This window comes from Arachis hypogaea, chromosome 7 (assembly GCF_003086295.3).
Source record: "Arachis hypogaea cultivar Tifrunner chromosome 7, arahy.Tifrunner.gnm2.J5K5, whole genome shotgun sequence".
Lineage (NCBI taxonomy): Eukaryota > Viridiplantae > Streptophyta > Magnoliopsida > Fabales > Fabaceae > Arachis > Arachis hypogaea.
In genome coordinates, this window is record NC_092042.1 from 10042775 (window position 1) to 10068379 (window position 25605).

Genomic DNA, 25605 nt, shown 5'->3' on the forward strand with positions numbered 1-25605 from the left:
CAATAACTTTTCAATTAGATAAAATTCTCCAACAATATCCAAAACGTGTGAACCTCAAACATTATGAATTTAATGTTTCTAATAATGTTAAATTGAATAATTTATGCATAATCTCTAAGTTATACAAAGGATTAATGAAGACATAAAAATATTTAACATATTTTTTAAGATATATCAACTGTTATAAATGAAAAATCTTTTTTAATTATGAATATTATAAAGCAAAAACTCATAAATAAAATAGAATATAAATTTTTTATTAAATATCTTTTAACATTGAAAAAAATTATTAAAAGATTATAAATTTTATGATATAAAAAATTATTATTAACCACCTCATCGTACAAAAATTTATTAATAAATTATTCACATAACTTTAGTACTTTAAATTATAGAGAAAAGAACAAATAGGTCTTTGATTTTTGATTTGTAGATATTTAAGTTTTTTATTTTTCTAAAATCTTAAGATATCGATCCTTTATATTTAGTTGGATCTGTCAAACCTAACAAAAAAATCAAATATGACTACTGTTATACTGACTTAGTTGAATGATATTTTTTTAAAAATGACAAATTAAATTCAGATATTAATGTGTCTAAAATTTTGAACAAGTTAAAAACTTAAATATATTTTTAAGTCTTTAAAAATTTAAATATCTGTGAACTAAAAAATTAAAGATCAATTTATTTTTTTCTCTAAAATATATTATGTATCAATATATTGATATAAAACATTTTAGATTATATAATTTATTTATTTTTTGCCATGTATTATATTGGCCCTCCCTAAATAATTTTTTTAGATCCGTCTCGTCGTATATAGAAAGGACATTGATATGATACGCATTTAATTTGTTGAAAACAAAGAGCATTACAAAAATTAATTAACAGTCTACTGTTGACAATGGCAGTTCTGCATATAAACAACTTTCTATTTCACTTTCACCCATTCCAAGTTAACCCGTAATTGGTGCTTAGAAATAATTGTGAGAAATACTAATTAATATACCCTATATCATTGATTATGGCCGACATTGACAGTATTCCATCGTTTTAGATTGGCCAATATCAAATGTGATGTGGAAACTAACTATAAAGGAGGGAAAAAATGATGGCACATCTGAGGGAATGATGAGTTGAATGGTGCAATTTTTGAAATTTTTGTGCTTGTGAATGGAAAGAGTGTGCACAGTAACTGACATTGGAAGATGAACACTTGCAAGTTGACTTGGGATGACTCCACGATCTTTCTATCTTTCTGCTGTGTACTTTAATTTAAGGTGAAAAAACTCGGGTGTAATTAAATTTTTGTAAAGTTTTAATAAATGATAATTTAATTAAATTTATTATATTATTTAACGATTCTCAATAAGGATGTTCATGGATCAGATTTGATCCGCATATCTGTGATATTTATCTGAATCCAATCCGAAAATTACGGATATGGATCCGATCCGCACAATAATAGGATTGGATGCAGATTTTGTGTAAGTATCCGCATTTCCACAAAAATAAAGAAATAGATAAGTAAATATTCTTTTTAGAGTAATGCTACGTGTACGCTAAAATCAGCCACCAGTATAAAATACAAGTTGGAATACAAATACATATTGAAAATAAATTAAACCTGATGGATATCAGTGGCTAAGAGAAGGGGGGTTGAATCTTAGCCCATTTTTCGCTTAGTTACACTTGTTGGCCTTTGAGACTACTTCTGGACACTTTTTGTCTTTTTATCTCGTAACTAGCCATGAGACTTTTTCTTTTGTCTCGTCCCCAACCACGGGACTTTTTTTTTGTCTCGTCAGTCAGCACGAGATAATTTTCAGTTTTATCTCCTAGTCAGCAGAAATAGAAATGGAGTAGAAGAAGGAGAGAATTACACCAAGATATATCCTGGTTCTGCTGCTAAGTGCAAGGCAGCCTACATCCAGTCTCCATCACAACTATGATGGAATTTCACTATAATCATCCTGATTACAGACTGTAAAGTGCTAACCCAACTTACAAGGGGATTCCCACAGAATTATGATACACAACACAGATGTACAAAGGAACTCTAAGGACATCTATGGCTTTTTCTTTTAATTTTGCACTCTCTGCCTTTTTCTGCTCTATGGCTTTTTCTTACAAACCTCACTGTTTGTCTTTTTTCATGAGATTCAAGACAGACAAAATTAAACAGAAAATTACAAAACAGAATACATTGAAGGAGAAGAACATATGTTAGCTTAGGTAGCTCTGAGAACACTGTGCCTTGCACTCTCACTCCTTACTCCTAACTCATTTTTTCAAACCCTGACTGTTCACCCTTACTTATAGGGAGAAGCCTCCAAGGTTGAAACTAAACAAAACCAAGCTTAACTTCTTTTCCTTCACACATAACCGGTTCGGCCAGAGAAAGAGAGGAGATAACCCATGCAAAACCCAACATGCAATTACCTCTAGTCCTTCCTTGATCATCAATCTTCATCAATCCGAGCGCTCCATCCTTAGCTTGCTCTCCAAGATGAACTTCTGGCCCTTGATGCTTCATGATGATGATAGCTTCATCTGCTCCTATCTCTGCCTCTTCCATCACGTAGCCACTGCTGTTACCTCCTGTGATGGTTGAGCAGACTCAGAGACAAGCCATCTTCTCCAAGGATCTTCTTCTCTGTTGGCCGAGATCTTCACTTCCATTTTTGGTATGGAGGAGCCAAGATCTCTTCACAAGATCTTACCACAGGTGAATGAGAATCTTAGCCACAGCATACTTTATGTTTTCTTTTTCTTGCCATCATTGAGATGGTCTTGTTACTTGCTTCATCTTCTTTTTGGTGGTTAGGTGTAGCTTCCATGGCTGCTGGGTAATGTTCGAAACAAGATGAAGAAAGTGAGAGAGAGAGAGAGAGAGAGAGAGAGAGAGAAGAAAAGAGAAGCAAACAATGGATATTGACACATTAATTAAGAAAATGATTTGCTTTTACTTCCCTTTACTTTTAGGTAGCGTGCCTCATTAAGACAAGCCATCTAATCAATGTTAGTTTCTCTCTCATAATTCCCATGCATTTATTAACTTTACTTTAATGAAATTTGAATTCCATTACATGGTGAAGTGTGAGATCCGTTGAAGGCATAAAGCAATAGCAACATTTGCTTTCCTGGTTAATTGGTTTCGGATCATGCATTGGGTCATGTAGTATCAATATTAATTTGGGCTTGCAGCAATAATCGTTCAATTTGGTCCAATTAATATCACAACAATTCAACCATACTTCATTGAACATTTTTGAATCAAAGCTGAATGAGAAATAAATTCACACTTGGGCTTGCAGCCTTTCTTTTAATTTTTTGGCCCAATAATAAACCTGCATCACAAAATTATTAATTAACATATGTTAAATAAAAATCAAATTAATAGTTTTGTAATTAAGAATGTTTAGTCATCAGAAATATTAATTTAGAGTTTTTCAAACTCATCAATCTCCCCCTTGATGACAAACATTATTAAAATTGAAATTGAAAGAAATTTAAGATTAGAGTATAAAGTACTCCTTTTGAAGATTTGAATTTCTCCTCCTTTCAAATTGTCACTTGGCTCCCCCTTAATATATGCCATTTTTATCAAGGAAAGCTTAATACCTGTAACAATTTTATCAAGCCTAAGGCAACAATGTTATTCAACATATTCAATGTAAGATGTTGAATGGCTTGATTTATGAGCAAAATTGGTTTGATAATCAAAACTCATTTGTTATCATAAATTGATTTTCTGCTCAAACACACAACATAATCAGCGAAAAAGTATCTTCGAAAATAAATTGCTGTTTAAAATATTTTCCAATCAAATCAGAGCAACATACTTATGGTAAGAAAAATATTTTTAATCACAACATGATCACAGCAATTCTCAACATTTATTTTCATACCCAAGGCTTAAAGGAACTGCCAAAAATAAAGTATTCAGCAAGCATGTTTACAAAATGAATCAGAAAATTCCTATTTCAATAGAAGCATGCATATTCATCAAGATAAATCAACAACCAGGCAGCCACATAATCAAAACAAATAATCAACCAAGCATTATTAGTATGCATTATCAAGCATCAAGTGTATCATTCTAACAAGGGTGATCATGAACTCTCAAAAGAGAATTTCATCCCCTGTTTTCTAGTTTCAATTTTCAGCACTTTCTCCCCCTTTTGTCATCAAAGGGGTGCCTGCAAAAAGATTGTAATCATAGCAGAATATCCAAAATATTTCCAAAAGTGTCCACAGAGTATCACAGAGTTATAGAGCTAACAGTATCAAACCAAAACAGAGTACCAAATTGAGCCTAATTATGCCAATATCAAATACTAAACAGAAGATTAGTCATCAGAGAACTGAAGATTAGATGCCTCAGCCCCTTCTTCACTTGTCATTCCCGAATCCTTATCAAGACTCTCTATCATCAAACTGACTTTTTCTTTGCATCTTCCCCAAGCCCTCTCATTTTCATATGCTAGCTTGCGTCCTGCTTTATGAAATTGTATCATGAGTTCTGACATATTTGAAAATTCAGTGAGGATTTCCCTAATAGATTCAGTCGCCTTGGAGGATTCGGGCCGGCTCTCATAGTCACTCTTCGAAGCCCCAGATTTCTTGCCCTTTGTTCCCTTAACCACTCCACCTCCATTGATCATTGACACTTTGTTTTCTACGGCCTCATTCAGAAGATCAACTTTAAAGAATTCAAAGATGCTGGTTAAGAGCATACCATAGGGCAGATTTGACTTTTTGGTACTTTTGACCGATTCCCACATATGTCGGATCATGAGATAGCCAAAAGATATTAGAGTAGATGTAACAAGTGCAAAGATGATTAGAGAGTCAGAAAGTGTTACTCTATTATGGGAGCCACTTTGAGGGGTCAGAATATGAGTGATAATCCTGTGAAGCAAGGAGTTGGTTGGTCCGAGGGCTTTGTGGGTAGGAGTAGCACCATCCAGACTAGAGAGATTCTCACAGATGTGTTGAAGAACAACTTTAGAAGTGACACCGACTTGTGAGTCCCACTTTTCAGCCATGTAAGCTCTCGGCCCTTCCTCTTTGTAGCCCAAGGCCGTCCCAATGGTGGCAGTGTCAAGAGTGATGTGAAATTTCTTCACATATGAATGGATGGTGCCATCAATAAGTCTCATGTTGGCATAGAACTCTCGAACTAAACCTGGGTAAACTGGCTTCTGTATGTGAAGCAGAAGAGTCCATTGAAGCAGTTCAAAAAGAGGAGACACATTTATCCCCTTGCTGGTGAGAGAGTCCAGGTTGACAAGGTAGGTTGCACAGAGATGACGCTTTTCCAGAACTTCTTTATGAAATTCATATGAAGCACAAGAGTTGAATCGGGCCGGGTCATAGTGGGAGTGTGTTTTTCTGAATTTGTTCTTGAAGTCCAAAGATTCCAGGTTTGTAGGTTCCTTGGTGTTGTGCAGAGCAAATCTTTTTTATTTCTGGCCACTCTTCCCGGGAGTTGCTTTCTTTTGTGGAGATGGTGGTGGAGATGGAATGGGTGATGTGTGAGACTCTTCCTCTTCCTCCACGGGAACTTTCTCTTTTTTCTTTCTTGAGGAAGTTTTTGTGGCTATGACCTTCCTACTCATGGTGTCAGTTTGCTTTGAGGGAGGTGAGGGAGAAGATGATGATGTAGAGTGAATATGGATGTGGGTATGAGATTCTGGAGTGGACGGTTTTTGAGAGATGAGAATGCGTTCGCTTTTCCTGGGAGCAGTTTTCTTTTTCATGGTAGTGAAAATGGAGAAGTGGAATATGAGGGGGTGAGTAGAAACCGAATGCGGGGAGGGAGAAGGGAAGATAGGGGAGCATTAAATGTGGATTGGAGAGAGAATTAGAGGGAATTAAATGACCATTAAGTGGTGGTTAATACCCAAGGAGTTTCTCTTTTTATTTGGAATAAACTGAAAAAGGTGTTTTCCTAGAATCAAGAGATTAGGTGGAGGGAAAGATTTGATTTGACACCATCCTCTTCCAGTAAGATTTGATGAGACAACAAAGAGATTGTGATTCCCAAAAAATGAGAAACTAACAAAACTATCATGGTGGGGTCAAAGAGATTTGGTAGGGCCCATAAAAATTAAATTCTACGCAGCCTCCCCCTTGTTTAAAGCCTATTCCACACATTCTAATTTTTATCTCCTGCTTTCCCACGAGATAAATCTGAACAAAATCAAAATTTTACAAGTTATCAATAGAGCTCAAATCTATCATCCCCAAGCTTTTTCTTAGTGAACAGAATCTATCTTCACAGAGGGGTTTTGTAAAAATGTCAGCAAGTTGGTCTTCAGATTTTACAAATTGAATATCAATAGTACATTTTTGCACATGTTCTCTAATAAAATGATATTTGATTTCAATGTGCTTAGTTCTTGAGTGAAAAACATGATTTTTTGAAATATTTATAGCACTCATGTTATCACAAAACAAGGGAATATTATTGATCTTTAATTTGTAATCTTCCAACTGCGTTTTTAACCAAATTAATTGTGAAAAACATGTAGATGCGGATATATATTCAGCTTTAGCTGTGGATAGAGCCACTGTGGCTTGTTTTTTGCTTGACCACATGTTGAGTGAGCTTCCAAGGAAGCAACACATGCCGGATGTACTTCGTCTATCCACTCTATCTCCCGCATAATCTGCATCACAAAATCCTACTGCACAAAAATCATCAGATTTAGGATACCACAAGCCATAATCACTAGTTCCCTTAATGTATCTAATGATGCGCTTAACGGCCAAAAGATGGGATTCTTTTGGGTGAGATTGAAACCTTGAGCATACACCCACGCTTTGAACAATATCCGGTCTAGAGGAGGTAAGGTACATAAGTGAACCTATCATAACTCTATACCTTGTTTCATCCACATCTTTGCCATCATCATCCTTTTCAAGTTTAGTGTTAGGATGCATTGGTGTACCCATTGGTTTGGAACTTTCTAGGCCAAATTTTTTGATAAGTTCTTTTGCATATTTTCCTTGGTGAATAAAGGTACCACTAGGAGTTTGTTTAATTTGGAGGCCAAGAAAGAAGGTAAGCTCTCCCATTAAACTCATCTCAAACTCACTAGTCATGAGTTTTCCAAACTCTTCACACAATGAGTCATTGGCCGATCCAAACACAATATCATCCACATAAACTTGAACTAGGAGAATATCATCATTAGATACTTTAATGAATAAATTTGTGTCGGTGGTTTCCCTTTGAAAGTGATTTTCCAATAGGAAGGCACTAAGCCTTTCATACCAAGCTCTTGGAGCTTGCCTAAGGCCATAAAGAGCCTTTGATAGTTTGAAAACATGATTTGGAAAATCTTTATGTTCAAAACCGGGAGGTTGTGCCACAAACACTTCTCTATCAATAAAGCCATTAAGGAAGACACATTTTACATCCATTTGAAACATTTTAAAGCCCTTATGGGCAGCATAGGCAAGAAGCAACCTAATTGCTTCCATTCTAGCTACCGGAGCAAAAGACTCATCAAAATCTATTCCCTCTTCTTGATCGTAACCCTGGGCCACTAATCTAGCCTTGTTATGAACAACTTGTGCATCCTCACCAAGTTTATTTTTAAAAACCCACTTAGTACCCGTTACCTTCTTACCATCTAGATGAGGTACTAATGTCCAAACCTCATTCTTGTAAAATTGAGCAAGCTCTTCTCGCATGGCTTTGACCCATGATGGATCTTCAAGAGCTTGTCTCCATTTTTGGGCTCCATTTGTGACAAGAAGGCAAGATTACTTGGTTCGGATTGCCTTTTGGTTGAGGACCTAGTTGTTACTCCTTGAGAGGGATCACCAATGATAAAGTCATGAGGATAACCCCTCATAGACTTCCATTCCCTAGGCTTCCTTTGTGGTGTTGAGCTTTGATGAGCTTCTGTGGGTCTCACTGTTTCAGTTTCTCGTGCTGGCTCAGGAGATAAAATGAAAATATCTCCTCCAATCTGACGAGACAAAACTGGACTGGCAGATTCTTCATTTGAGCAGACTTGGGATTTTCTTTGCTTGTTTCAACTTCTTCACAATCTGAGTCATTATCTATCACAGTACTGGGAATTAAGTTAGAATCACAAAAAGTAACATGTATAGATTCCTCTATAGTTCTATGATCTTTGAGGTAAATTCTATAGGCTTTGCTAGTAGTGGAATATCCAACAAACATGCCCTCATATGATTTTGGATCAAATTTGCCAAGATTTTCTTTGTTATTAAGCACAAAACACTTGCATCCAAAAACATGAAAATACTTAAGATTTGGAGGGGTTCCTTTCCATAGCTCATAAGGAGTTTTCTTTAACCCTTTTCTAATAATGGTCCTATTCAAAATATAACATGCTGTATTTACAGCTTCATCCCATAGAAACTTTAAAACCTCATTCTCACATAACATAGCCCTAGTCATCTCTTGAAGGCTTTTATTCCTTCTTTCAAAAACCCCATTTTGTTGAGGTGTTCTAGGGCATGAAAAGTTATGAGTAATTCCAAAGTCATCACAGAATTTTTCAAAGTCTTGGTTTTCAAATTCCTTTCCGTGATCACTTCTCAAATGGGCCACTTTTAAATCTTTTTCATTTTGAATTTTCTTGCAAAGAGTTGAGAAAGCATGAAATGCATCATTTTTATGAGTAAGAAAAAGTACCCAACTAAATCTAGAGTAATCATCTACCACTACCAAACCATAATGTTTACCTCCTAGACTTTGAGTTCTTGTTGGTCCAAAAAGATCAATGTGTAACATCTCTAATGGCCTTTTGGTTGAAATTCCATCTTTTGGTTTAAAAGAGGATTTAACTTGTTTGCCTAATTGACAAGCATCACAAGTAAAATCTTTATCAAATTTGATTTTAGGAATTCCTCTAACCAGATTTTTCTTTACTAGCTTAGAAATTTGGTACATGCTAGCATGACCTAACTTTCTATGCTATAGCCATTTTTCAGATTCAAGAGAAGTAAAACATGTTACGTTTTGTTCTTTCAAGCCCTCAAGAGTTAATCCATACACATTGTTGCATCTTTTAGCTTCAAATAAAATATCCCCAGTTTTTTCACAAACAACCAAACACACAAATTTTCTAAAAACAACTTCAAAACCTAAATCACACAATTGGCTTACACTAAGTAAATTATGTTTCAAACCATTTACAAGAAGAACATCATTTATACAAGATGAAAAGCTTTTACCAACTTTTCCAACGGCCACTATCTTTTCTTTTCCATCATCGCCGAAAGTGACAAGTCCTCCATCATACTCATCAAGCTTTATGAAGAAGGTTGTTTTTCCGGTCATGTGCCTAGAACATCCGCTGTCCATGTATCACATATTTTCCTTCCGTTTGGATGCTAGGTGTTCCGAGGGTTACCTGAAACTATAGGTTGATCTCGGACGAGATCTTCTGTACTGGTCGGAGATGTTGTGTCTGACTTGTTGATGGTGGCTGGAGCCGCCGTGTCCGACGTGTTGGACTTGGTGGTGGTGCTGATCCTTCGTCTCCGGAGGGTGGGGGGTACCTGCAAGGGACTCCGATGCTTAAGTTAGCAAGGGTATTAAGCAGGTATTGAGTAGAATCAGAGTATGAGTTATACCTGGGTGCTCCAGTGTATTTATAATGGTGAGGAGTGACCTCTCTGGAGATAAGATAGTTATCTTATCCTATCTTATCTTATCTTTGAGTGAAGTCATCTTATCTTTAGGGGAACCGCCTTTATCTTTCTGCCTTTAGATTGGGCTGTGTTCCTTTATTTTGGGCCTGCTTTGGGCTCCTTTGGCGATTTGGCCGAGCTCTTTGAGAAGAGGTCGAGCATTGGCCGAGCTCTTTGAGAAGAGGTAGGATAGTCTGACCTGAAGAGGTCGGTCGGCTTGTCACTAAACATCCCGGGTCGGACAGCTTGACTCAGGGTATAAACAGTGCCCCTGCTTGAGTTCGATCTTTCCATGAGATCGTGCTTTTCAGAGCTTCGATCTCTTTGGAAGTAATGTGATGAGCGGATAATTTATACACTTTTTGGCATTGTTTTTAGTATGTTTTTGATATGATATAGTTAGTTTTTAGTATATTTTTATTAGTTTTTAGTTAAAATTCACTTTTCTGGACTTTACTATGAGTTTGTGTGTTTTTCTGTGATTTCAGGTATTTTCTGGCTGAAATTGAGGGTTCTGAGCAAAAATCTGATTCCGAGACAAAAAAGGACTGCAGATGCTGTTGGATTCTGACCTCCCTGCACTCGAAGTGGATTTTCTGGAGCTACAGAAGCCCAATTGGCGCGCTCTCAACGGCGTTGGAAAGTAGACATCATGGGCTTTCCAGCAATATATGATAGTCCATACTTTGCCCAAGATTTGATGGCCCAAACCGGCGTTCAAAGTCACCTCAAGAAATCCCAGCGTTAAACGCTGGAACTGGCATCCAAATGGGAGTTAAACGCCCAAACTGGCACTAAAACTGGCGTTTAACTCCAAGAAGAGTCTCTACACGAAAATGCTTCATTTCTCAGCCCAAGCACACACCAAGTGGGCCCGGAAGTGGATTTTTATGTCTTTTACTCATCTCTGTAAACCTTAGTCTACTAGTTTTCTATATATAGGACCTTTTACTATTGTATTAGAAATCTTTTTGATCACTTTAGATCTCTAGATCAGACTTTGGTAGCTATCTTCATTTTTATGCTATCTTAGATCATTGGGAGGCTGGCCATTCGGCCATGCCTAGACCTTATGCTTATGTATTTTCAACGGTGGAGTTTCTACACACCATAGATTAAGGTGTGGAGCTCTGCTGTACCTCGAGTATTAATGCAATTACTATTGTTCTTCCATTCAATTCCGCTTGTTCTTGTTCTAAGATATCACTTGTTCTTCAACTTGATGAAGGTGATGATTGACACTCATCACCATTCTCACCCATGAACAAAGTGACTGACAACCACTCTTGTTCTACAAGCATTTGAGGCTTAGTGAATATCTCTTGGATTCCTGATTGCACGATGCATGATTGATCGCCTGACAAACGAGCCAACCATTCCGTGAGATCAGAGTCTTCGTGGTATAGGCGAGAACTGATGGCAGCATTCAAGAGAATCCGGAAGGTCTAACCTTGTCTGTGGTATTCTGAGTAGGATTCAATGACTGAATGACTGTGACGTGCTTCAAACTCCTGAGGGCGGGGCGTTAGTGACAGACGCAAAAGAATCACTGGATTCTATTCCGGCCTGATTGAGAACCGACAGATGAATTCCGCTATGCTGTGACAGAGCATATGCAATCGCTTTCACTGAGAGGATGGGAGGTAGCCACTGACAACGGTGAAACCCTTGCTTAATCTTGCCATGGAAATGAATAGGAAGGATTGGATGAAGACAGTAGGAAAGCAGAGAGACGGAAGGGAAGGCATCTTCATGCGCTTATCTGAAGTTCCTACCAATGAATTACATAAGTATTTCTATCTTTACCTTTGTGTTATTTTCGTTCATCATCATTACCATTCGAGTTTGCCTGACTAAGACTTACAAGATGACCATAGCTTGCTTCAATACTAACAATCTCCGTGGGATCGACCCTTACTCACGTAAGGTTTATTACTTGGACGACCCAGTGCACTTGCTGGTTAGTTGTGCGAAGTTGTGTAATGCCATGGTATTGAGCTACCACGTTTTTGGAGCCATTACCAGGGATTATGAGAGTTGTGAAAAGTATTGTTCACAATTTCGCGCACCATAATGCTCAAGCATCTGTCTTGCTTGTTTCTTCATTGCTTTGCAATCTTGCAGATTTTCTAGAGGTTTGGTACTTCACAGTCCAACCTCTTTTGAGTGGTAGCGTGGGTTTTCTACCCTTGTCTTCTGGATCACGCCTTGCTTTAAGTTTGTGTTGACAACCCTCTGCTTTGGCGAAGTTGTCCTTCCGGCTTGATATCCGGATTTTTAGTGATTTGTCCAATGACTTTTTAGTGTTCTTTATATAGAACCTTTTTTTAGTCTTGGATGATGTTCGTAGCCCTGTTTGAGATTGTGCCTTCTTTGAGTGGAGTTGTATCCTTTTTGGCTAAGCGCATTTGAGCCTTAAGTTGTTTCCCAACCTTTTGGCTTGTTCTTTTTTGAAGTCGTACTTGCACCTCTTCTTTAGCTGACGTCGACCTGTATGACTTTGTCCCTCCTTGAGTTCGGACTTTTCCGTGAGACTGTGCTTTCAGAGTTTCGATCTCTTCGGGGAAGTCGTGCTCAAGCATCCGGACTTTGGTCGATCTTTGAGTAGTTTCTCCTTGTGCGAGTCTGGTATTGCCCCTTTTACTTTGTTGAGGGGACTTTTCAGCCTTCTTCTGACTTGTTTGTCTTTGCTGTTCGGGCTTTTTAGTCATAATCCAACAACTTTTTAGGTAGTGTTCCGATGGGGAACCTTTTTATAGTTTGTTTGGATGACTTTTTAGCTCTGCTTTTGAGGCTGTGCTTTTCGCTTTTTAAGTAGTGTCTTTTTTCAAGACTTCGTACCTTTTAGCAAAACATTCCTGGCCTTCCTCTGGCCGTTTGTGAGATGTCTTTGTCCATTTTTGTGGATCTTTGTAGAGTGTCGGTACTTTGTTGTCCGACCTCTTTTGATCACTTCTGATTTTGTCCACTTTCTTCTTGGTCGAGATGGTCCTTGGGGCTAATTTGTCTGATGACTTTTTAGTGTTCTCGTAGAACTCTTTTTAGTCAGTCTGAACAATTTTGATAGCCTTGTCGTGGAGCTGTGGCTTTTTTGGGTGGAGCTATGTCTGTTTTAGCGCACATTTTTCGTTTGTCTGACTTCTCTTGTCGATCCTTCTTTAGCTTTTGTTGGTTCGACTTCTCCTTGTTGGTCTCTTCTGAGTTATGTCTGTAATCCTCTTTCTTGGACCTTGTTCAAGTCTCTTTCAGGGATTACTTTTATAACTTTTGTCGCTTGGGCCGACTTTGTCATGTCGGGCTCTTCTAAGTTATATCTGTAATCCTCTTTCTTGGACCTTATTCAGGTCTCTTTCAGGGATTAATTTTATAACTTGTTTTGTAGGAGACTAACTTCGTTAGGTCGATCTCTTCTAAGTTATTTTTGTAATCCTCTTTCTTGGACCTTTGTTAGGTCTCTTTCAGGGATTACTTTTATAACTTGTCTTGTAGGAGATCGACTTTGTTAGGTCGATCTCTTTCTAAGTTATTTTTGTAATCCTCTTTCTTGGACCTTTGTCAGGACTTTTTCGGGGATTACTTTTATAACTTTGTTTTGTAGGAAACCGACTTTGTTAGGTCGATCTCTTTCTAAGTTATTTTTGTAACCCTCTTTCTTGGACCTTTGTCAGGTCTCTTTCAGGGATTACTTTTATAATTTTGTTTTGTAGGAAACCGACGTCGTTAGGTCGATCTCTTTCTAAGTTAAAGTAATCCTCTTTAATAGGGTTGGCCAGACCTCTTTCCAAGGTTTACTTATAACTTGGGTTGACTCGGTCCGACTTCTGAACGTCGGCCAGTCTTTAAGTTATTATTTTAGCTATTCGTAAGACCTCATCAGGTTCTTTTTTGGATTGCTTTTGATAACTTCTTACATTATTCTGTGTTCATCTTTGCCGATTTGTAGAAAGTGGTTGGCATCTTTAGATCGTCTTTTGGGTGAATCGCGTTTTCATCTTTATCGAACGGTTATCTTTATCGTGATCGTGCAGTGAAATTATTTTTCACTTTCTGCCGATCTGTTGCTTTATAATCGGACAATGAATGTTTCAGATCAATGCGTCTTGATTGGGCAGTGAATTTGGTTTTCACTTTGTTGACCTTTGTCGAAATCAAACGATGAATTCGGTTTTCATCGTGGTCGGGTGGTGAAGTTAGTTTTCACCTTGCTGACCTGTCGCTTTGTAATCGGATGATGAATTTGGCTTTCATCTTGCCGACTTTGTCGTGATCGGGCGGTGAATTTGGTTTTCACCTTTCCGACCTTTTGTCGAAATCAAACAATGAATTCAGTTTTCATCGTGGTCGGACGGTGAAGATGGTTTTCACTTTGCCGACCTTTGTCGTGATCGGGCGGCCTTACCGACCTGTCGTAATCGGACGTCTTGGTAGGAAACTTTTTAGGGAATCTGAAAACTTTTAAACAATAAAATGAAGATATGAATAAGAGTGTTTACATGTTAGTGCTTACCCTTCTAGGTTGGGCAATCTTTTAGATCTCGGCCTGGCACCTTTTGTAGGCATGCCATGACCTTGGTAGCTCTCGCTCCTCGAGGTCGGACACTTTGTGGTGACCTTTCCCCAGTACTTTTGTGACTTGGCAGGGTCCTTTCCAATTAGCTGCTAGCTTTCCCTCTCCCGGTCGACTTGTTCCGATGTCATTTAGGATGAGCTTTTTTTGTTGTAGAGGATCGTTTTGGGAGATCCTTCTTCGACTTCTACCGGTATCATTGCCTCCATTCCATAAGCCAATCGGAAAAGTGATTCCTTTGTGGTGAAATGTGGAGTTGTCCGATATACCCATAGGACTTGTGGGAGCTCTTTAGCCCAAACTTCCTTTGCGTCCTGTAGCCTCCATTTTAACCCGACTAGTATGACCTTATTGGCAGCTTCTGCTTGTCCATTAGCCTGTGGGTATTCTACGGATGTGAATTGGTGCTTTATTTTCAAGTCGGCTACCAACTTTCTAAAGCCTGCGTCTGTGAATTGAGTGTCATTGTCTGTGGTGATGGAGTAAGGAACCCCACACCTTGTAACAATGTTTCTGTACAAGAATTTTCGACTTCTTTGAGCAGTGGCATTAGCTAGGGGCTCTGCCTCAATCCATTTTGTGAAGTAATCCACCCCTACAATGAGGAACATGACTTGTCCCAATCTTTGGGGAAGGGGTCCGAGGAGGTCGAGTCCCCATTCTGCGAACGGCCAAGGTGATGTTACATTGATGAGTTCCTCTGGTGGGGCAATGTAGAAGCTAACATGCTTTTGATGTAAAGCTTTGACTTTGTATTTGGGTTTTTGCTCTCTTGTTGCCTCCAAAGGGTGCCCCTGGACTTTCGTGTGAGTCATGGGGTTTTCCTTTTACTGTTGTATCTGACACTTGATATTTTGTTGTTATTGTCTGAGTTGTTTCTTTATTTGTCCGAGTTGTTTGGTAATAACCCCACGGTTGACCTATGTCTTCTTGAAAAAATATTGCTGAGATGTATACTAAGATCCCGGACAGCATGTCTGATTGACTGGATTCCATAGTTTTAATGCGTGTTACTGTGGCTGACCCTGAGTACTGTGTGCGACTTAGGAGGTTTCGTAGAATGAGTTGGTGTCGCCGAACTCTGAGGAGAGGGCTTGTTTTCCTTCCTTGTTGTGGTCTTGTAATGTAGCCTGGATGAGGCTTCTATTATTGTCCCCTGGTTTGGTGTTGGCCGATTTTGAAAGTGCATCAGCTCGGGCATTCTGCTCCCGAGGTATGTGTCGGACTTTATATTCCCCGAATTATCCGAGCTGTTGGTACTGGCTGATTTTGAAAGTGCATCAGCTCGGGCATTCTGCTCCCGAGGTATGTGTCGGATTTCATATTCCCCGAAATGTCCGATCTGTTTTCTATTTTTGTCCACGGTCCCCCGAATTACCCAAGGTATTTTTTCATGGTGGGATCCTCAGCTTGGTTGCTCCCTTCTATTTGTGAGGTGACTACTTGTGAATCACTGGACATGGTAAGCTCCTACCTTCTTAGCTAGCCTTAAACCAGCGAGTAGTGCCTCGTATTCAACTTGGTCATTTAGCTTGATTTGGCTTCCCTGATCGCTTTATATAATTATGCCTGCACCACTCCCGGTTTTATTTGAAGAGTCGTCCATGTAGAGTTTCCATCTTGTAGGATTTCCCGGGGTGTCAGTGTACTCTGTAATAAAGTTGGCCAGATATTGTGATTTGATGGCTGTCTAAGCTTTATGTCGAAGATTGATTTCGGATAACTTGACTGCCCACTGTAGAATTCTTCCTGCTAAGTCTGTTTTCTGTAGGATGCCTTCTATGGGCTGGTTGGTCCGAACTCTGATAGTGTGAGCTTGAAAGTATGGGTGGAGTCATCGAGAGGTGAGTATGAGGGCGTAGGCGAACTGCTCTATCTCTTGATAGTTTAGTTTGGCCCCTTGTAGAGCCTTGATGATGAAGTAGACAGGTTGTTGCCCACTTTTGTCTTCTTTAACTAGTGATGAGGCTATTGCCAGACTTCCCACTACGAGGTATAATAAGAGCTTTTCACTTTCCCTTGGTTGGGTAAGAATGGGTGGTTGCCCTAAGAATTTTCAAAATCTCGGAAGGCTTGTTTGCACCCCATAGTCCTATTCAAACCTCTCTCCCTTCCTTAATATACCTCTTTGAGGTGTCCTTTGCGAGATGATTTAGAGATCCTTCCTCCTGCGAATCCTCCATGAACATATCTCTCAGGGGTGTGAGGTGGACGTTCAACTCGTTCGACCTCTTTGGTGTGAGACGTTCGACTTGTTTGACCTCTTTGGTGTGAGGTTGACCTTCAACTTGTCCGACCACTTTGGTGTGAGATGGACCTTCAACTTTGTCTGACCTCTTTGGTGTGAGGTGGACCTTCAACTCGTCCGACCTCTTTGGTGTGAGGTGGACCTTCAACTTTGTCCGACCTCTTTGGTGTGAGGTGGACCTTCAACTTTGTCCGACCTCTTTGGTGTGAGGTGGACCTTCAACGCGTCCGACTTCTTTGGTGTGAGGTGGACCTTCAACTCGTCCGACTTCTTTGGTGTGAGGTGGACCTTCAACTCGTCCGACCTCTTTGGTGTGAGGTGGCCCTTCAACGCGTCCGACCTCTTTGGTGTGAGGTGGACCTTCAACGCGTCCGACCTCTTTGTTTTTGATTGGGCGAGTTGATGGGATCTTCTCAGTGTTGCATTTTCTCGGTAGACATCCACAACAGACACCCGAAGGGGGTGTAATTGTGGTATTTTCTAGGCTTCTCTCCATGTTGATCTTCTTTTTTCTTGGACTCTTTATCCTTATCCCGAGAGGAGTAGGAATGTTCAGTTTTTGAGATCTCTCCTAGTCGAGAGTTTTCCTCCATGTTGATGTACTTCTCTACTCGTTCTTGTACCTCGTTTAGAGATGTTTGGGTTCTTCCTGGATATTAAGTGGCTAAAAGGTCCTTCTCGTAGACCATTGATGAGGCCCCTGATAGCTGCTTCTGTTGGCAGAATTTGTATGCCCAGACATGTTTTGTTGAATCTTTTCATGTAGTTGCGAAGGCTTCTCTCGATCTCCTTGCTTGATCCCTAATACGCTCGGTGCGTGTTTGGCTTTGTCCCACTGGATGGAGAATAACGGATTGCATCTGAGGCCTCCGTGAGATACATCCTGCTTCTGAAATTGCTAAGATGATGGATTGGATCTGATGTGCCGTCGTACAGAGTCATGTCTGGAGCTTTGAAGTCCTTTGGGACCTTTAGCTTTCATGATCTCTTTGGTGAATGGATCTTGGTCCTTGCAGGAGCTATCCTCATGAGAGGATCGATTAGCTTTGACCTTGAGATCGGCTTCGAGTTTTAGGAGTTTGTTCTCCAATTCCTGGCGTCACTTTATCTCCCTTTGTAGGTCTTTCTCAGCCTTTCGTTGATGTAGGGCTTCTTCTTCCAGTTGTTTTAAACGGTCTTGAAGCGCCTCCATGGCTCCCGCATTTGGAGAATCCTTTTCGTTGTTACGTTGAGGAGTATCCTTTGGTATAGTGTCTGCGTTTTTGTGCGGCGTTCTATCCTCTAGATCTGAATCGTGGTCATTGTCATGGTTGTCCGCCATAGTGGTGGGATGACTTCCAGGTTCCCCAGCAACGGCGCCAATGTTCCGAGGGTTACTTGAAATTGTAGGTCGATCTCGGACGAGATCTTCTGTACTGGTCGGAGCTGTTGTGTCCGACTTGTTGATGGTGGCTAGAGCCACCGTGTCCGACGTGTTGGACTTGGTGGTGGTGCTCATCCTTCGTCCCCGGAGGATGGGGGGTACCTGCAAGGGACTCCGATGCTTAAGTTAGCAAGGATATTAAGCAGGTATTGAGTAGAATCAGAGTATGAGTTATACCTGGGTGCTCTAGTGTATTTATAATGGTGAGGAGTGACCTCTCTGGAGATAAGATAGTTATCTTATCTTATCTTATCTTATCTTTGAGCGAAGTTATCTTATCTTTAGGGGAACCGTCTTTATCTTTCTGCCTTTAGATTGGGCTGTGTTCCTTTATTTTGGGCCTGCTTTGGGCTCCTTTGGCGATTTGGCCGAGCTCTTTGAGAAGAGGTCGGGCATTGGCCGAGCTCTTTGAGAAGAGGTAGGATAGTCTGACCTGAAGAGGTCGGTCGGCTTGTCGCTAAACATCCCGGGTCGGACAGCTTGACTCAGGGTATGAACACTAGGCATACCTGATCTACATGATCTGCCATGAGACATGGTTGAGACTTGGTTTTAGATTTCTCATCATCATCTGAGTCATTTTCCAAGTCCTCCCATGAGGCCATGAGCCCCTTTTTCTTTTCTCTTTTTGCCTTTTCTTCCTTCTTCAACTTAGGACAGTCAGATTTAAAATGTCCCATTTCCTTGCAGTTGTAGCATGTTACCTTACTGAGATCTTTCTTCTGTTTTCTTGAGCTATCTCCTTTGCCTTTCTCCTTGAGATTCACCATCTTCCTGAATTTTTTGACAAACAACACAAATTCATTTTCAGAATCACTGGATTCATCATCCAGGGGGTTAGTCACAGATGAAAATGCAATTCCTTTCTTTTTTGAATCCCTTTTTAAATAAGTGTTCTCAAATGCAAGAAGATTTCCTCTTAAATCATCGTATGTCATGTAATCAAGACCACTACTCTCAGAAATTATTAATTCTTTTGTTTCCCACTCTTTTGTGAGACATCTTAACACTCTTCTCACTAGCACAGAATCAGAATGTGTTATTCCCATAGCATCCAAGCCAACAATGATGGTGTTGAACCGTTCGAACAGTTCATCAATGAATTCTCCTTCCTTCATTGCAAACATTTCATACTCTCTGTTTAACATGTCTATCCGAGTCTTCTTCACAATGGTGGTTCCTTCACGAGTGATTTGCAGTTTATCCCAGATTTCCTTTGCCGTTGTGCATTGTGATACCCGTCAGTATTCCTCAAAGCTGATAGCACAATTGAGCAGATTTACAGCCTTGGCATTTAGCTCTACCTTCTTTCTATCCTCCTCGGTCAAGCTTGCTTCTGGTTTAAGAGTGACTACTCCTTCAGCACTTGTGTTAGTTGGAAATTGAGGGCCGTCCAGGATAATCTTCCATAGTCGATAATCCACTAGGTATAGTTTTTCCCATTGAAAAGAGGGGGTCTGTTGCTTGACTGTCCCTCTGTGAGGTTGTAGGACACCAGATTTGAGCCACTACTTTCTGCCATCTGAATCTTTTCTCTAAGCTGCAAAGCTTGATCTCTTTGAGACCAAGCTCTGATACCAATTGATGGATATCAGTGGCTAAGAGAAGGGGGAGTTGAATCTTAGCCCCTTTTGCGCTTAGTTACACTTGTTGGCCTTTGAGACTACTTCTGGACACTTTTTGTCTTTTTATCTCATAACTAGCCATGAGACTTTTTCTTTTGTCTCGTCCCCAGCCACGAGACTTTTCTTTTTGTCACTCAGTCAGCACGAGATATTTTTCAGTATTATCTCCTGGTCAGCAGAAACAGAAATGGAGTAGAAGAAGGAGAGAATTACACCAAGATATATCCTGGTTCTGCTGCTAAGTGCAAGGCAGCCTACATCCAGTCTCCATCACAATTATGATGGAATTTCACTATAATCATCCTGATTACAGACTGTAAAGTGCTAACCCAACTTACAAGGGGATTCCCACAGAATCATGATACACAACACAGATGTACAAAGGAACTCTAAGGACATCTATGGCTTTTTCTTTTAATTTTGCACTCTCTGCCTTTTTCCGCTCTATGTCTTTTTCTTACAAATCTCACTGTTTGCCTTTTTTCATGAGACTCAAGACAGACAAAATTAAACAGAAAATTACAAAACAGAATACATTGAAGGAGAAGAACATATGTTAGCTTAGGTAGCTCTGAGAACACTGTGCCTTGTACTCTCACTCCTTACTCCTAACTCCTTTTTTCAAACCCTGACTGTTCACCTTTAGTTATAGGGAGAAAACCAAGCTTAACTTCTTTTCCTTCACACATAACTGATTCGGCCAGAGAGAGAGAGAGAGAGAGAGAGAGAGAGAGAGAGAGAGAGAGAGAGAGAGAGAGAGAGAGAGAGAGAGAGAGAGAGAGAGAGAGAGAGAGAGAGAGAGAGGAGATAACCCATATAAAACCCAACATGCAATTACCTCTAGTCCTTCCTTGGTCTTCAATCTTCATCAATCCGAGCGCTCCATCCTTGGCTTGCTCTCCAAGATGAACTTCTGGCCCTTGATGCTTCATAATGATGATAGCTTCATCTGCTCCTATCTCTGCCTCTTCCATCACGTAGCCACTGCTGCTACCTCCTGTGATGGTTGAGCAGACTCAGAGACAAGCCATCTTCTCCAAGGATCTTCTTCTCTGTTGGCCAAGATCTTCACTTCCATTTTTGGTGTGGAGGAGCCAAGATCTCTTCACAAGATCTTACCACAGGTGAATGAAAATCTTAGCCACATCATACTTTATGTTTTCTTTTTCTTGCCATCATTGAGATAGTCTTGTTGCTTGCTTCATCTTCTTTTCGGTGGCTAGATGTAGCTTCCATGGCTGCTGGGTAATGTCCGAAACAAGATAAAGAAAGTGAGAGAGAGAAGAAAAGAGAAGCAAACAATGGATATTGACACATTAATTAAGAAAATGATTTGCTTTTACTTCCCTTTGCTTTTAGGTAGCGTGCCTTATTAAGACAAGTCATCTAATCAATGTTAGTTTCTCTCTCATAGTTTTCATGTATTTATTAACTTTACTTTAATAAAATTTGAATTCCATTACATGGTGAAGGCTGAGATCTGTTGAAGGCATAAAGCAATAACAACATTTGCTTTCCTGGTTAATTGGTTTCGGATCATGCATTGGGTCATGTAGTATCAATATTAATTTGGGCTTGCAGCAATAATAGTTCAATTTGGCCCAATTAATATCACAACAATTCAGCTATACTTCATTGAACATTTTTGAATCAAAGCTGAATGAGAAATAAATTCACACTTGGGCTTGCAGCCTTTCTTTTAATTTTTCGGCCAAATAATAAACCTGCATCACAAAATTATTAATTAACATATGTTAAATGAAAATCAAATTAATAATTTTGTAATTAATAATGTTTAGTCATCAGAAATATTAATTTAGAATTTTCTAAACTCATCAAAACCACACATGTATTTATACACAAATACATTAGTAGCTGATTTTAGTATACATATAGCATTTTTGTTCTTTTTATGTTTTATTTCAACTAATAATTATTATATATGTTGTATTATTTTAATTTATTATTTAAGAAAAGTATGTTTAATGTTATTTTAAGAGTAAATATTTTAATTTATTATTTGAAGATTTGAAAGGTTGTAGAACGCATTAGGAACTTGGCCTGACAAATTATTGGTACTCAAAGAGAGGTACTCCAAATTTGACAACCTCCCCAAAGCATGAATTATAGGACCTTCCAAATTGTTTCCTGCAAGATACAATGTATCAAGTGATGAAAGATTCCCCAAGGTTGGTGGGATATTACCAACTGGATTATTGAATCCAAGCTCCAACATAGTAAGTTGCATCATGGATCCAAACCATGATGGAACTTTCCCAGTTAAATTGTTGTAGGACAAGTCAATTTTCTTAAGACTTGAGCAGTTGATCAGCTCCATAGGAATCTCACCTTGAAGATTATTTCTCGTTAGTTCGAGAGCGTACAACGACTTCAATCGACCAACATCCCGGGGAACCTCACCATGAAGATGATTCTGCTGGAAGCTAAGAATCTGCAGCCTCTTTAAACGACCAACTTGTCTTGGAATCTGACCGTACAAGTTGAGGTCAGTAAGATTGAGCTTCTTGAGGAAGGTTAGATTTCCCAATGATGGTGCAAGAGTACCACCCAAGTCTTGATTTTGCAAATGCAATGCTGAGACTCTCTTGTGGCGGCGACCACATGTAACGCCGTGCCATTCACAAAAATGGAGAGACTCATTCCATGATGGCAGAGCATGAGTCACCATTAGTAAGCTTGTCCTTCAAAGTCAACAAAGCAAGCTTATCAGTCTCAGAACTTAATGGCATGGCCATTGTTGTAGTTAACAGCATGTTTATTGAAGCTTGTGAAGCAATAGATATGAGAAAGATGATGATTGCTAGAGCCATCATGATCGTATTATCATTACTGTTCGACAACATGTGCATGAAAAGTGTTTGGCAGGAACAGAGAAGGAAGTTGAATTGGTTGAAATGTAGAAGCATACAACTAACGAAATCTTCCTTTTATAGAAAAAAAATTCCAAATAAAAAAAATCTAAATTTATTTTATTTAATATTTATTAATTATAAATTTTTGTTGTTTTTCGTTAATATTTTTTGTTATCAAACGTTTTTTATTTTAGAATTTAGAATATTATAAGTTTAATATCCCATGATGTTTTATAATTAAAATTAACATTGTTATATACTTTGGAATAAATAATATATAAAATTAATTAATTTATAAAAAATAATATAATTTTAAAATAAATTTAATCATATTTAACCATTCAAAAAATAATCATTATAATTGTAATAATATGATACAGAATAACTCAATAAAAATAATTTTATATTTTTTAATAATATAAATTGGCTTATGTCAAAGACAACGTGACTATTCTTTTTTAAATTTTTGTACGGTCAGTATAATAACTTGTGCGGTTTACGAAAAAGTATTTTAAATTAGGGAGTCACTTATATAAAGATGCTTAAAACGTAAAAAGTTGCGGGTTCGAGTCTCCTATCTTTCCAAATTTTGTCAATGAGTAATAGCTCAAATGGCGTAGACTCTCCATACTCAATTAAGAGGTTGTGGGTTTGAGTCTCCTATCTTTCCAAATTTGAAAGGCCAATGAGTAATAGCTCAAATGTCATAGACTCCTCATACTCAATTAAGAGGTTACGGGTTCGAATTTCCTATCTTTCCAAATTGTAATTTGTTAACCTACCACGAAAAAATAGAACAAACATAAGTGTTTATATTTCTAACAAAAGAATGTTTTATAAATGCCCTTGAGGTTTAACGTGCTCTGCTAGGGTTTGGCAGAGAAATCCTGCTAGCAATCCAAGACTGCAACCTGAAGAAGAAAACACAATAATCAGTTTTGACGAGAAAGACGTGCAAGTTGGGACTGAACGTTGTGCAAAAAATTTAGTTGGGAGACTTTTGGCGGATAAACCATTCTCAAGTGGTACTGTGGAGGCTGCTATGTACTATATATGGAGGCAACCGGAGGGTTTTAAAGTGGTAGATCATGGAAAAAATATATTTCAATTCTTTTTTGGAAATGAGAAGGATATGCTTCGTATTGAGAGGGGTGCCCCTTGGCTATTCAAAAACTACATCCTGAATCTTAGGAGATGGAAGGAGGATGAGAATAATGCAGAAATATATTTTGCTCACGTGCCAATATGGATACAAATTTGGGGTTTGCCAGAACAATTCAAGACTAAAGAATTAGGAAGGAAGATAGGAGGCTCATTTGGAGAGGTGCTAGATGTGGATATCTTCCAGGTTCGAGGCAAGGAGCATAGCATCATTAAAATACAGGTAAACTTGAATATAACAAAACCTCTCAGGAGATATGTCAAGCTTGCTAGGCCCAAAAACCAACAATTTGAAGTTGCATTAAAGTATGAACGGATCGGCACTTTTTGCAATTATTGTGAATTCATTGGACATGAGACAAGAGCTTGCATTTTTCAAATTGAAGATTCGTTGAAGGGAGAGATGGAAGAAGAAAAGTGGGGGGATTGGTTGAAAGCCGACCAAACGGGAAGAAGAGAAGGTGCTACGAAGGATAATCCTAATACTTATCTACCTAAAGGGGAAGAGAGCTCACACAACAGGGCCAAAAAGCCAACTCCAGTCAACTTAATTAAGGGACTGGCCAATCTATTAATGCAGTCTCAGGAAAGAGATGGGAGAAGTGAGGAAGAAGAAGTTATGAGTAATGCTATCGTTCAAAAGAAAATACAAGCAGCAAACTATTCTCCACAAATCAATACCGGCTCAGCAATAGAAAGAAACAATGCTAAAGAAAGAGACAAAAAGGAATATTTAAAGGGGATTGAAGCAACGACATGCTTTGTGTTTGGAGAACAAGGGCAGTAGCTCACAAAATCTACCAACAAGAGACAAAACTTAAAGCAATTAGCGAGAAAAACTATCACAGTGTTAGGAGTTAAAAGGAGTTCACATGGAAAAAGGGTTCCACTCAATAAGAAGAAATTCTGCTTAGAGGAAAAGGTGCAAGCGGAAGAGGGAGAGGGTGCCACCCCACAATGGGCACCCAGTGACCCATGAAGATGATGATGTGGAACTGTCGGGGTATGGAGAGTCCCCTGACAGTTCACAACATACAAGGGATCTCTAAATCTTATTCCCCTGAGATAATGTTTTTATGTGAAACTAAGAATATTATCATGAATGTTACAACTCAATGCAACAAAGCAGGTTTTCAGCAGGCATATTGTGTGGATCCTAGGGGTCAATCTGGTGGGCTAGTGCTGGCATGGAAGGATAATGCAGCTGTCTCAATTCTTTCTAGCGATGATTTCTTTATTTTCTTTGAGTGGACAGACCCTACCAAACAAAAAAATGGAAAGTAGTTGTTGTTCATCTACATTGTGATGACAACATTCGGTTTAATCAATACCGAAGAATTATTGAGATCAAAATGACAGCCAGCCCCTATTTTCTTGTGATAGGAGACTTTAATGCCATCTCCACCTATCATGAGAAAGAGGGAGGAAGAATGAAGTCGGCCTCATCAATAGAGGCTTTCAAATTCATTAGTGAGGGTGAGCTGGTGGACTTGGGTTACGAAGGGAGAAAATTCACTTGGAGCAATAGACGATACGGTGACAACCTAATTATGGAACGACTGGATAGATGCCTCTCTACACATCATTTCAGAGCAAATTACCCGCAAGCAACAATACTAAATTTAGATGATACAGGCTCTGACCATTGCCCTTTGATGCTACTGGCGGACAGGGAGGAGCACAAGGCAAAAAAAAAAAAATTTGATTTCAGGAAAGATGGTGTGACAATGAGGAAGTTCTTAATATGGTGAAAGAAACATGGAGGACTGAATTTAATGGCTCTCCAATGTTCAAGCTGTTCTCTAAACTGAAAAAATACAGGCATGTATTGGTAGAATGGCAGAAGTCTGGCTCTAGCAATTCACAAAACCTAATTTTTGATTTGAAAAATCAATTGAAGCTGGAAAAATTAAAGGGGACAGAAGCAACAAGATCAACTATTTTATAGCTGGAGGAAGAATTAGCTGAAGCCTACTTACAGGAGGAGAGGTATTGGAAGGAAAAAGCTAGAATTCAATGGCTGA